The sequence below is a fragment of the Arvicola amphibius genome, chromosome 1 (assembly GCF_903992535.2).
Source record: "Arvicola amphibius chromosome 1, mArvAmp1.2, whole genome shotgun sequence".
NCBI classification, from domain to species: Eukaryota; Metazoa; Chordata; class Mammalia; order Rodentia; family Cricetidae; genus Arvicola; species Arvicola amphibius.
This window is the reverse complement of record NC_052047.1, coordinates 45513627-45526391: the sequence shown is the minus strand read 5'-3', so window position 1 is coordinate 45526391 and position 12765 is coordinate 45513627.

Genomic DNA, 12765 nt, shown 5'->3' with positions numbered 1-12765 from the left:
GCCTACAAACCACAATCCCAGAGAATTTAGACAACAATGAGGACACTAAGAGAGACATACATAGATATAATCTGCATAGGAAGTAGAAAAAGTCAAGATCTCCTAAGTAATTGGGAGCAAGGGGACCTTGGTGGAGGGTTGAAGGGGAGGGAAGAGGCATGGAGAGGAGCAGAGAAAAATGTAGAGCTCAATAAAAATCAATAAAAAATTATTTTAAACACACTGCAACAATCTGTTCTTTTGATTTCTATTAAATAAAATGATTTTGTACTCATGTCCTCTTTGCAGTTTTAATAAACTAGTTTTTCTAATCCTTAAAAGGATGTTTCCATCCAGTCCTCCCCTCAGGGATCAGGGAACCCTTTAGATGAGGAAGCAGAAATCGTGCAAGAGCCAGAAAGAATGGCGGACACCAAGATAACGATGAATCAACAAACATGATGTACTTATGACCTCACAGGACAGAGGCAGCATGCACAGGACTTGCGGGAGTCTTCACCAGATGAAGTTCTAGAGAGAAAAAGAAAATTAGACTCATGCCCCCATACCTAGCCCAAAAGCTATCTCTGATTGATAACTATTTGCAAACAAAAATTTAGTTTTCTTCAAGGGATTCTCACTGGGGAAACAAACTCCTCTTAAGGGTAAGTTGAGTGCCCAACTGGTCAACAGAAATGAACTCAATAGCATAATTGGAGATTTGTTGGCTCATTCATAATGCTGTGTCATGGTTCTTTTTTTTTCTTTTTTTTTTTTTTTTTTTTTTTTGGTTTTTCGTGACAGGGTTTCTCTGCGGCTTTTTTAGAGCCTGTCCTGGAACTAGCTCTTGTAGACCAGGCTGGTCTTGAACTCACAGAGATCCGCCTGCCTCTGCCTCCCGAGTGCTGGGATTAAAGGCGTGCGCCACCACCGCCCAGCTGTGTCATGGTTCTTTAATTTTCATAATGCTGTGTCATGGTTCTTAAATTTTTTATTTTATTTTTTAATTTTAATTTCATTATACATTTTTGCTTTTTTATGGGACCTTTTTTTTTTTTTTTCCTGTGGGACCTTTGTATATTGCCAGGGGCCATGAGAGCTACAGTAGGTAACAATTAGTGTTCAGGTATCAACCCACCAGAGGAATGGTTGATGCTATAAAACAATCCCACACCAGTTCAGAATTAGGATACTAAAAGGGTTATTTATTGAAGGGAAAAACTTACAAATCACCATCCTAAACAATAGTCCTCTGAGCACAAACAGGAACAGAGTCTAACAGCTGGAATGGAAGCCTAAAGCAAAAGAGAGGGCACACGGTTCCAGCTGCTTTTTTTTTTAAATATAAGAGACCACACCCAAGTTGGCTGGTATCTTAAAGGCTATTGGATAAAGGAGCAGCACCACCTTTTTGGTTTAAATAAGAGAGTTTCAAACCCAATGCAAAACTATATACACTAGGAACAGATATCAAGTATAATTAGAATTACAACTAGCATAAACAATATTAAGCAAGGATTAATGTTTTAATAAACTTCTATCCTATGGAGTCTATGTCTTGTATAGGAAATGGCTTAGCTAGATCATAAGAATACAGTAACTGCGACTATCTAATCTTCAGCCCCATCAAAGGCCTGAGAAGGGAGATAATATTACTTGAGCAGGCAGGAAGTACAATCAAGTAGCTTCCAAAGGGAGCAATACATGACAGAGACAGTTAGCTACCTGAGCAGAGTCTTATTGTGCAACGTTGAAGCAACCAACTTTCGCTAAGGCCTAGAATAACTGATAAACCATTTTGAGAGGCAGGAAAAATTTCAAAAGCATTTTACCCTGTCTTGGCATGATTTGACAGTCCTGCTTATCCATTTCTGGATACTATTAACTTGTCAGTGGTTGAGACATTGTCAATTCCTTGCCCAAAGGCCAGTTTTGCCAAGAAGAAAACTAGCTCCAAGTGGAATATCTTCAGTGTTCAACGTTCTCTCAGCAGTTACTCCACTGTACCTGTTCTGGTGGAATTTGCTGTCTCAGGTCTGCTCTGGACCAGGTTGCTGATTCCGTCCTGGTCCACCAGTGTCCTGGGACTGGATTGGCTTCTGTCTCCCATTTCTGTGAACTTGCTTCCTCAGACTTACTCTCATTTAGGTAGTGGGTTCAGTCCCACTCCCTAGTTTAGTGTTTTAATGTGATTCCATAGCATGCAAACAAGATTGCCCATGTGTGCCACATCTCTTTGATGTGCCTTTTCTTGGAATCTTTTTCTACTTTTTATTTTATCCTATTCTGATATATTTGTTTCTGTTTTATCTTCTTATATTTTTTATTATTATCCCATAGATGCCTGTTTGTTTTCTGAGAGACAGAAAGAGTGTTGGTCTGGCTGAAAGAGGAAGGAAGAGGAATGGGAAGGAGTGGTAGGAAGGGAAACCATAATCAGGATTTATTATGCGAAATAGGGTAAAGGCTATTTTCAAACAAACAAACAAACAAACAAAAAACTAGTGTCCAAGGAAAGTAGGTTTCCAGATTCAGGGACACATGATCCTGTAGTTTACCAAAATCATTGTCAAAATGCATCCTCAAAAAGAATTGTACTGTAATATGGCAGCCGATTCTCAGTGAATATCTATTTTTGATTTTAGACATTTCGTTATAGAGCCATAAGCTTAATAAAACCCAATATCTCTAAATCCTGCCAAAATATATAGACAAAAATGTATTAGTCAGATGACATATGTATTCATTTTGATTAAAACACAACTGACTACCCACTTAAAGAAATCATTGCCTATTTCCCTTCAGGCAAATAAATAAAGACCCTGAAAATAAGTGTCTACAACTAGGTGATTTTAGGGGAAAAAAGAAAAAAAAGAAAATTGTGGTTTTTATCAATGCATATAAAATGTCAGGCTTATGTTCCCTGACACAGTCTTCTTTAATATAAGAACCTGTCAGCAAGATAAGTGAGTTGGTGTAAAAGAGAATTTTGGTCTTAATACCAGTCATAAAGTTTTTCTTCATTCTTGACTTTCCAGCTATCATTTTAATTAGAAAGTGTGTTACCTGATATTATCTAAAAGTATTAAGATCAGGTAATATCTACTTTAAAACTTCCAGTATACTAAAATCATTCTGAACATTTTCTATCAGTCATCTCATTTAATAGTCTACATAATGTAGTAAGAAACAGGAAAATTCCAGCAACAAATTAATAAGGCAAAATAGATGAAGTTGCTATGCCAAAGATTTGATTCACATATACATATTCACTTGAGCATTAATTCTAACTCTTGACTCCCTGTGGCTTTCCTTTTCTCTTTTTCATAAAGGAAGCTTCCTGTTACATATATGCAAATTTTTGAAATGAGAGCCCCCCTTCTCTCTTTCAGTTTCCCCCCCCCCTCTGAAGTGCTTACCAGAATCACCAACATTTTTGATGACAACAGTGAAATGTAAAATAATGTATTTCAGTTTCTAAGATAAAGGTCTATGAAAGCACTTGAACACAAATCCCCTTTATCTAAAACATGTACTTGTTACAGTGATCACTTCCCTCCCATTTGTAGAAAGTGGTTTTTGTTTGTTTGTTTTATTTTATTTTTTATTTTTTTTCAAGACTGGATTTCTCTGAGAAACAGTTCTGGTTGTCCTGGAACAAGCTCTTGTAGACCAGGCTGGCTTTGAACTCACAGAGATCCACCTGTTTTTGCCTCCTGGGTGCAGAGATTAAGGGTGTGTGCCACCACCATCCAGCTGTACAAAGTGTTTTAATTGAAATAAAATTACATCACTTCCACCTGCTTCCAAATTCTGGTCCCTCCCTATTACTCTCTCTCAAATCCCTCCATGCCCCACTCAAGCTAATAACCTCTTTATCTTTTATTATGTTGATAAAATTTACATGCATGTGAATGAACATATATGTGTTTGAATAAGTGTGTGGTGTGTGTGTGTGTGTATTTATATATACTCTACTGAGTCTGTTTTATTGTGTTTGTCTAAACCACTGTGGTATGAACAACCAATAAAGAGGCCCATCCTTGGGAGTGTGCCAAATTACTCTCCCAACAGTCAAGAGCTGGCCGTAGTTCTTTGTCTAGGGGTGGGACCACACAAATTTTCCCCTTCAAGACTGACATTGCTAATGTTCTATTCTTTTCTTAATAAGCATTTTTTGAACAGAAAATTTTTCCACCCTTTCTTTATAGGATCATATCACGACATTCAGGAGTTGTGATGTGAATGCGTCTGTTGGGACTAGACCCTTCTTGTTCAGGTAATATCTGCACTGTGTCCAGTCATAGTTCTTTTGTGATTTTTCTCCATTTGCTGCAAAGAGAACCTTCTTTGGTGAAGGGTGGTAGGAATAAAAGGGTATGCTTAAAATACAGTTATCAATTATTGTGGTCTTTCAAAGTGGTGGTATAGTAGATTCTCTATTCTTTAAACCTCTGCATCTCCATGTGTGTACAAATTTCACCCACTAAATGAGCAAAAGATCTCCTTACGGTAATTATTTCTTTATAGTTGACATAATATAAAGTCTGAAGAGCTACCATTATTAAGACCTTAGAATAAATCATTTCAGTCTAAGCATTTTCTTTCATATACACATTTTATACAAGCAGGCATGACCACAAATAAAACTATCAAAATTCTCATTTAACCTCCAGGATATTCTTCAGTTACCATGGAATCTCCTTTTGATGTAGCCTCTCAATTATTAAGGAACAGCTGGAGATTTACATTTTTGAGAAAATTAACCTTTTGCCTCTACTGCATTTTTCAAAGGCAGTTGCTATTGTTACAGTCTAAATTGCTCAGAAGTGAGAAACTGCAGTAACTGTATAAGAAAAGCTTTTCTAGGAGGTCAAAGCCTTTCTTTCTCAGTAGCAGGTAAAACATGGGCATTGTGGAATAGAACTAAATACCAATTTACCTTGAAAAACATTTCAGGCAATCATATAGTAAATTATAACATAGAAAAATGATTTGTGTAATTTTCTTCGCTGCAACAGTATGAATGAAAATTGTATGCACCTATTATATGTGGGCTTATTTGTTTCTGTGTAGTAACTATTCTACCATCTAAAACTTCTTAGGGCATTTTATTTTTCTGATCAAATTGAATGGGAAATCAAGGAAAATTATAATACAGATATACATTCAGCAAATGCTAACTGTAAAGTAAGTAACTTTGTAAACTTAGTAAAGTATACTAACTTTGTGTGGAAATATCATTTAAATTACTTATCTCATTCCCCAAATGCTTTAAAAGTATGTATGATCCTTATTAATAAAATTTACTCCACAATATAATATAGTGTTTATAAATAGATATAAAATAGGCAGATAGATTAAAATATAATGTACAAGGTATCAAATTTTCTTAAGGACACATAATAAAGAAGAAATCATAATTTAAAGTGAAAAAATTTGTTCTCAATTTTTAAAATTTATTTTTCATTTCTGATGACTAATTAGGAGTAGAGATGAGAGTGATTTAAAAAACTATACCCTATAAAAATTCTTTTAGCTGGGCATGCAGAGAACTTAGTAGGTTGGTATTTTGTGGGACTCATAACAGTGGGAGTAGGGGTGTCTCTGACTCCTTTGCCTGCTCTTGAGATTCTTTTCCTCATACTGGTTTGCCTCGTCCAATAAGGGGTTGTGTCTAGTCTTACTGTTACCTGTAATTTTGTGTTGAGTTGACAGCCCTGGAATATGGGATATTTTCTGAAGGGAAATGGAGAAGGAATGGATTTGGGGGAGAGGGGAAGGTGGGGCAGGGACTGGGAAAAGTAAGGGAGAGGAACTGTAGTCTGGGTGTTTTGTATGAGAGAAGAATAAATCAAAAATAAAATAAGCAAATTTAAAGGGAGGTAGGCCTGGAATTAGTGTAGTGGTATAGGGTCTTAAAAATGATAGAGTCATAAACTGTTCTCAATTTTCAGGTAATCTTTAAAACAACAAAACGAACAAATGTATTCAGTTACAGTTATGTACAACTTAAAACAGTCAGAACCATTACAATAATAAAACCATTTTAATTTTCTTTAAGTGACTTTTTTTTGGACATGGATGGTGCAAATGAATGAATGATCACTACGTTTCAGGTTCCTTTTTTGTGTATATAGTTTTCTAAATTATTCAACAATTCACAGGATCTTGCATATGGGAACTTCCTTCTGCCTCGGATGATTTCCTGATGTTTCATAATAGACAATACTGAAGTCAAGACTCTACCAGTAGGGCCCTTATCCAAGGTAGGAGGGAGAAACAGGAAGCAGGAGAGAACTTTTTCCTCATTATCCTGCTATTGGTTCAGACATTTGCAAAATTTCCGGATATTTGGCTGTCTGCTTTGCAGTCCCTTAGCATTTCAAATTAAATTTTGAATTTTTTTTAAATAATACAATTTTAAATATGTAATTTTCCCTCAACCCTTAAGCATACTTTACTATCATATTAAATATAGATATACAATGCTAATGTACCAGTAGAATTATTTTATTATTTATTTATTTCTCATGTGAATGTGTGGATGTGTACGCACATTGATGACACATTGAAGAAGATTTTTGTTTTCTTCTGTGTGGTGTCAGAAATACAATTCAGATTTTCAGGTTGTCAGGCTGAGCATCAGTACCTTTACCATCTGGCTAGGTCCCTGGACAAATTGTTAAATAGTCAAGGAAATCTCAAAAAGTTAAGGCATTTTCCTATAGTCAAATAAAAACCTAAAAGGCAGTCCCAGCTTTGGAATGTATCATCTCCTTGTTTGGCATTAACATTTGAATTGTAGGGCATGCATGAATGGAGGAACATCAGACAGGACCTGTGGGGGAAGGACAACTCAACGGTCACTTTTGATTCAGTTGTTGTACTGTCGTGTACCAGTTTGTACGAGAAAATTCTCGCATATCCTGTATCGCAATTGTGCATGCTTTGAAGAGATCACCTATTAATTGTCATTTTAAATGTTAAATAGCATGCTTGCTTTTAAAAGTTAATTCAGTAAATAAAATGAAAAACAGTTAATCATTTGATTTTTTTAATCATCTGTCAAAACAAAAATGGTAGTTACTTTTTTAACTTGTTATTTTCAACTGTAGTTTCCCCTTCTTCCACTCCTCCCAGTTTCTCTTTCCATATCCCCTTTCCCCCAGATCAGCTCCTCTGTTTCCCTTCCAATAAAAAACAATAGTTGGTTTTACAGAGATATTCACTGAACATGGCCTAACAAGATAACAAAATGCAATATAACTGCCGGGTGGTGGTGGCGCACGCCTTTAATCCCAGCACTCGAGAGGCAGAGGCAGGCGGATCTCTGAGTTCGAGGCCAGCCTGGTCTACAAGAGCTAGTTCCAGGACAGGCTCTAGAAACTACAGGGAAACCCTGTCTCGAAAAACAAACAAAAAAAAATGCAATATAACTATACACAAACCCTTTTAACGTGGCCTTCATGTGCAAACTTAACTAAAAGACAGAGAAAGCAGCTAATATGATCTTTAGTGAACTAACATTTGCTGGAATAGTTCCTACTTATCTTTATGACCTTAGGGCAATTACACGCAATTACCACATCCAGGTCATTAATATTAGTATGTAGTTCGCTCTTTCTGAAAGAAAGTTAGGATTAAGCAGGGGTTACTGCAAATCATTTGCCAGTAACAATTTTTGTTTTTCTTCATGGACTTTTCTTTGTTTCTTATACCACGAACATCTATAGAAAAGGTCCTAATGTTAAGGTCAATCTAGACAAAGTTAGCTTAGTAGCTGATCCAGTAATTTCTGGGACTAAATCAACCCTACCATAATAAACACAATGGTTTTTATTTACTTATGCACTGCAATTAATGATTGCTTTATTACCTGCATAATATGTATTCCTCAAAATCTATTGATTTTAATAACAGTTGTTCTTGTAGTTCATGCAAAAGCAATATTATTTCAGACGGACGAAGATGATGCATGACTGCTTTGTGAGGCAACATTTGGGCAGCTGGAAGGCGCATCATGAACAGTGTACTTTCCCTTGTGAGATGCCCTTCCTTGTGAGATAACCTAAAGCCACTTGTGACTTTCATAAAAATGTGACCTGCTACTGATTTGACTTTTTTTTTAATATTGTCATCTTAATAAAATTGTTCATACGGAATGGTTATAGATGCAACTGGTCTCCAATCCTGAAGCTGGGAACCTAATGCATGTCCTCCACAATTACACATTTACAAATTAAGTAAGTTTTTTTAAAATATTGATTGTTTATTAATAAAATGCTAGCTCATTAGTCTGCAGTGCTGGAAAGTCATCGGTTCTGTTAGTTGGTTACTGTTTGTTTTCTAAATCTTTCTTTAAAGCAATATTTAAAGAATTGCCTTTGGAGATTAAGTTGTGCTCATATGCAATGTTTGCAAGGTTGGGGTTATTTTTAAAGTCTAACTAACACAGAGATTGTGCAGGTCTGGTCTCCATCTTCAGTTACCCCCATGGTTGGTCTTTGGCACTGTTTGATAGATAAACATAATTTTCTATTTCAAGCAGTTTCCATGCTGACCAACACGGAGTTACAGGATTTAAAAGATGGCATGAAGTATTTGGCACAGTCTATTTTCTTGCAGACAACAAAATGAGTTACTCACAAGAAAAAATAATAAAACTAGGTGGTATTTAGTATAATATGTAGTCTGCTAAATGTATTATTAAGTAACAAAGGAACAGCTAAATTAACACTAGTTGGTAATGTGCCAACAGATATGAGTCAAAAAAAATTTACTTACAGCTAAAGATGGGGAGTAACTTACTTGATTTGTTTGTTTTACAGTCATGGTGGCAGATTTTAACTACACCTTAATTAATTTACTAATGAGATCCGAACATAAATTGACATTTTACAAGGTTCTTCAAATTGTTAAAAAGCAAACGATGCCTTACAAATCTTGTCAGAATTAATTGCTTATTTGTCAACCTATCATTCAAAATGCTTAGAATCAAGAACTTCTAAATCCAATAGGAATAATGATCTGAGCTAGTCTGTGTGGATAAGATAATGAATTCTACAAGATGAAAATCTATAACTGTTCACTCATTGTTTTCTTCGTCAGTACCTTCACTGTGAATTCACAGTAGTGGTACAGAGGCCATCCGCCAAGGCTCCTTTAGTTCTTCCCAGCCTTGTTCCTTCCCTCCTGTCTCCTTCTTTTTCTTTCAACCATTTGATATACATAGTCAAATAGTGTACAACTGAGACACTGCTGGGCAGCTATGGCACACACCTTTAATCCCAGCCCCTGGGAGGCAGAGGCAGGCAGATCTCTATGAGTTTGTGGCCGGCCTCATCTACAAAGTGAGTTCCAGGATAACAGCCTTGGATATCCTGGAACTCGTACAGAGTAGCATTGTCTGCAAAACCAAAACAAACAAAGAAACAAGATGAAGACACTAAATTTTCTCTACATCACATGAGGGATTTACAGCCAAAAGAAATCAAACTTACTAGTGGAAGAACTCACACATTAGTAAGTGTGGAAAGAACAGTTCGTGATGGTAGCTGAAAAAAGACTGGCCCTTGCCAATAAATAAATTCAATAAATAAATTCACTGTAGAAACAAGTAAAAGTAGACAAAGTTCCAAGACTCCACTTTTTAGGCATGTAGCTTTAAATTCCAAAAATTATTTTGAAATACTTATAATAATTCTGATCTATACTACCACAAAATTACCAATATTATGTTGTTCTTATGTTCAACTATAGTTTTAAAATGAAATAAAGAAGAAATATTTGATGAATACATTTTAGAGGAGAAGTTTCAACTTAGATAAATTTCAGATAAAATTTTAAAGCATGCTTTAAAAACATAGTGTATGAAAAATATATTAATAAAGCTGATCCTTTACAATTTTCATCCTTTGATTTGTAAGACAAGGTCATTATAATTTCTTAAACCATCCATATAACAGACTATAACTTTAACCTTGTTTGTTTCAAGAAACTAATACTGGGTGGATGGAGGTAGTACATGCCTTTAATCACAGTATTTGGGAGGCAGAGGCAGGAGGATCTCTTTGATTTCAAGGCCTGCATGGTTTAGAAACTATAGAAATACCAAATCTAAGAATAAGTGGAATGCAGGAAAGAGAAGAAACTAAGGTTAAAAGCAAAAAAAATAAATAAATAAATAAATAAAAAAGATTTTTCAACAAAATCATAAAATAAATAACCTAATGAATGGAGATACAAAAAGCATAGAGAAAACACCAAATACACTGAACCAAAAAGAAAAAAAAGCCTCCCCATAACACATAATTATCTATAGTAGTACTTTCTTGTCAGGACCACTATCCTGCAAATAATAAGAGACTTTTTATTAATTATGAAAGTTTGGCCATTAACTTAGGCTCATCCCATTAGGTGTTATAACTTAAATTAGTCTGTTTCTATTAATCTACATAATACCATGTGGCTGTTACTTCTATTCTGTACTATATGTCTGACCTTTCCAGTCTCTTCCTGTTTTCTCATGAATGCCTATATTCCTTCTCTTCTCCCTTTCTTTCCCTAGAAATGGCACCTATCCTCTCCTACCTTGCTAGATGTTGTTCAACCCTTGCTAGAAGCTGTTCAACTTTTTATGATACCAACCACAGCAGCAAATATCCTAAAACATATCTCTTGTTTGGTCTAAATAAAAAAAAAGGTTTTAGCTCTAATGCAGTAAAACTATATATATATATATATATATATATATATATATATATATATGTATATATATATGTGTGTGTGTGTGTATACAATTATCAGGTGAACATTAAATTCATAATGTTCAATCTATCTGTATTTGGCATATTTAGAGGAAATATTCTGTTATCTATCCTATCTAAGTGGTTTATACACAAACTACTTTTTATCATAACATGTATTGCAAACCTAAAGATATCTTTCTAGACTTCAAAACATTTTCTTATGTAAACAACTTAAGCTTTTATGCCTTTACCCTTATATACTTTACATCTCTTTCTTAATTTCTTTTCTGAATTTAGTAACAAAGAAAACTGTAGCCGGGCAGTGGTGGTGCACGCCTTTAATCCCAGCCTCAGGAGGCAGAGGCAGGCGGATCTCTGTGAGTTCGAGGCCAGCCTGGTCTACAAGAGCTAGTTCCAGGACAGGCTCTAAAAAAGCTGCAGAGAAACCCTGTCTCGAAAAACCAAAAAAAGAAAAAAAAAAACTGTAACTAAAATTATCTAGTCTTCAACCCCATCAATCAAGTAAAGAGAAGGCAACTTCCAAAGCTATAGACATGACAGAAATATCTGGCTGCCTGGACAGTTACCCAAGGTTCCTATGCAATGTTGGGACATCCATCTTTAGCCTACAGGCCTGGAATATTTGAGAGACTTTCTGTGAAGCAGAAATTTTTGATGTACTGTCTCTGCCTTGTCTTTGCAAATTTGAGCAGTTATTGTAAAGGATTGTAACAAAGTAGTCCCATACTAGCTCAGAATGAAGTATATTAAAGGGTTCTTTATTTAGGGGTAGACTCACAGATCAACAGTCCTCTGCATGAGCAGGGAACAGTAACAAAATCCATCAGACAAGAGAGAATGTACACATTTCTACACATATTTTTATAATACCCAAGACCATGCCCAAAGTTATCCAGCATCTCAAAGGCCATTGGCTCAACAAGTCCCCACAGCACTTCCCCCAGGGCCCTAGAGTAAACCAGATAAAACTGGTCTGCTAATAGAAATTTGCCATAAAATGACTCTAAAAACATTATACTTCAAGTTTTTTCTCGGTTATCATCAGAGAAGCTTCTTGCAGAAAATGAGAACAAATATAAAGATGGATACCTGGACAACTTGAAAGAGTAAGATAGCTTTTAATACTCAGTCCTAAGTGGGATGTCTCTATGAAATCCTGATTCTCTTGGCTCAGGAAACCCTGAAGAAGAAAAAGTAGAAACATTTTTAAGAACCAGAGGGAATGGAGGACACCAAGAAAACAAGGCCCTCTAAACACAAGACAGACACATTATTTGTGAACTTAAGAGAGTGTTATAGCATGCGCAGGGCCAGCATGTGTCTGCACCAGATTGAGTCCTAGTGCTCAGAGGAAATTGGATACACAGCCTGATTCTTAGCCCTTAAACAATCTCTTATTGATAACCACTCACAAATGAAATATTAGTTCACTCCAAGAAAATCTCATTGAGAATTCAAAGCACTCTTAAGGCCAGGCCAATGCCCTGCAGTAGATGGCCAATACAAAAGGAACTCAGTGGCAACTTCCTTTGGGGATTTTTGTCTAACAAGCTCTTGTCCTGCTTTTGTGTTATTTTGTTTATTACCTTGCATACCTTTTATGTTTATATTTATGGCTTTCTGGTTTCCTTTGGCTGTTATTCTTGTTTGTTTGTTTTCATTTTATGTTATTTTATTTTACTCTTAATTTTAGATGACTGCTTTGTTATCTAATGAGACAGAATGATGTTGATTCTGATTGAAGGAAAGGCAGAGGGAGTCTCTCAGAGAAGCAATTAATTGGGATTTCCACTACTGGGATAAAACACCATGATCAAAAGAAAGATGGGGGAAAAATGGACTTATTTTACTTACAATTTCTCATTGTGGTTCATCATCAAAGAAGTCAGGAAAGGAACTCAAACAGGGCAGGATACTGGAAGCAGGAGCTGATGCATAGGCCATGGAAGGATGCTGCTTACTGGCTTACTTCTCATGGCTTGTTCAGTCTCCTTTCTTACAGAATTCAGGACCT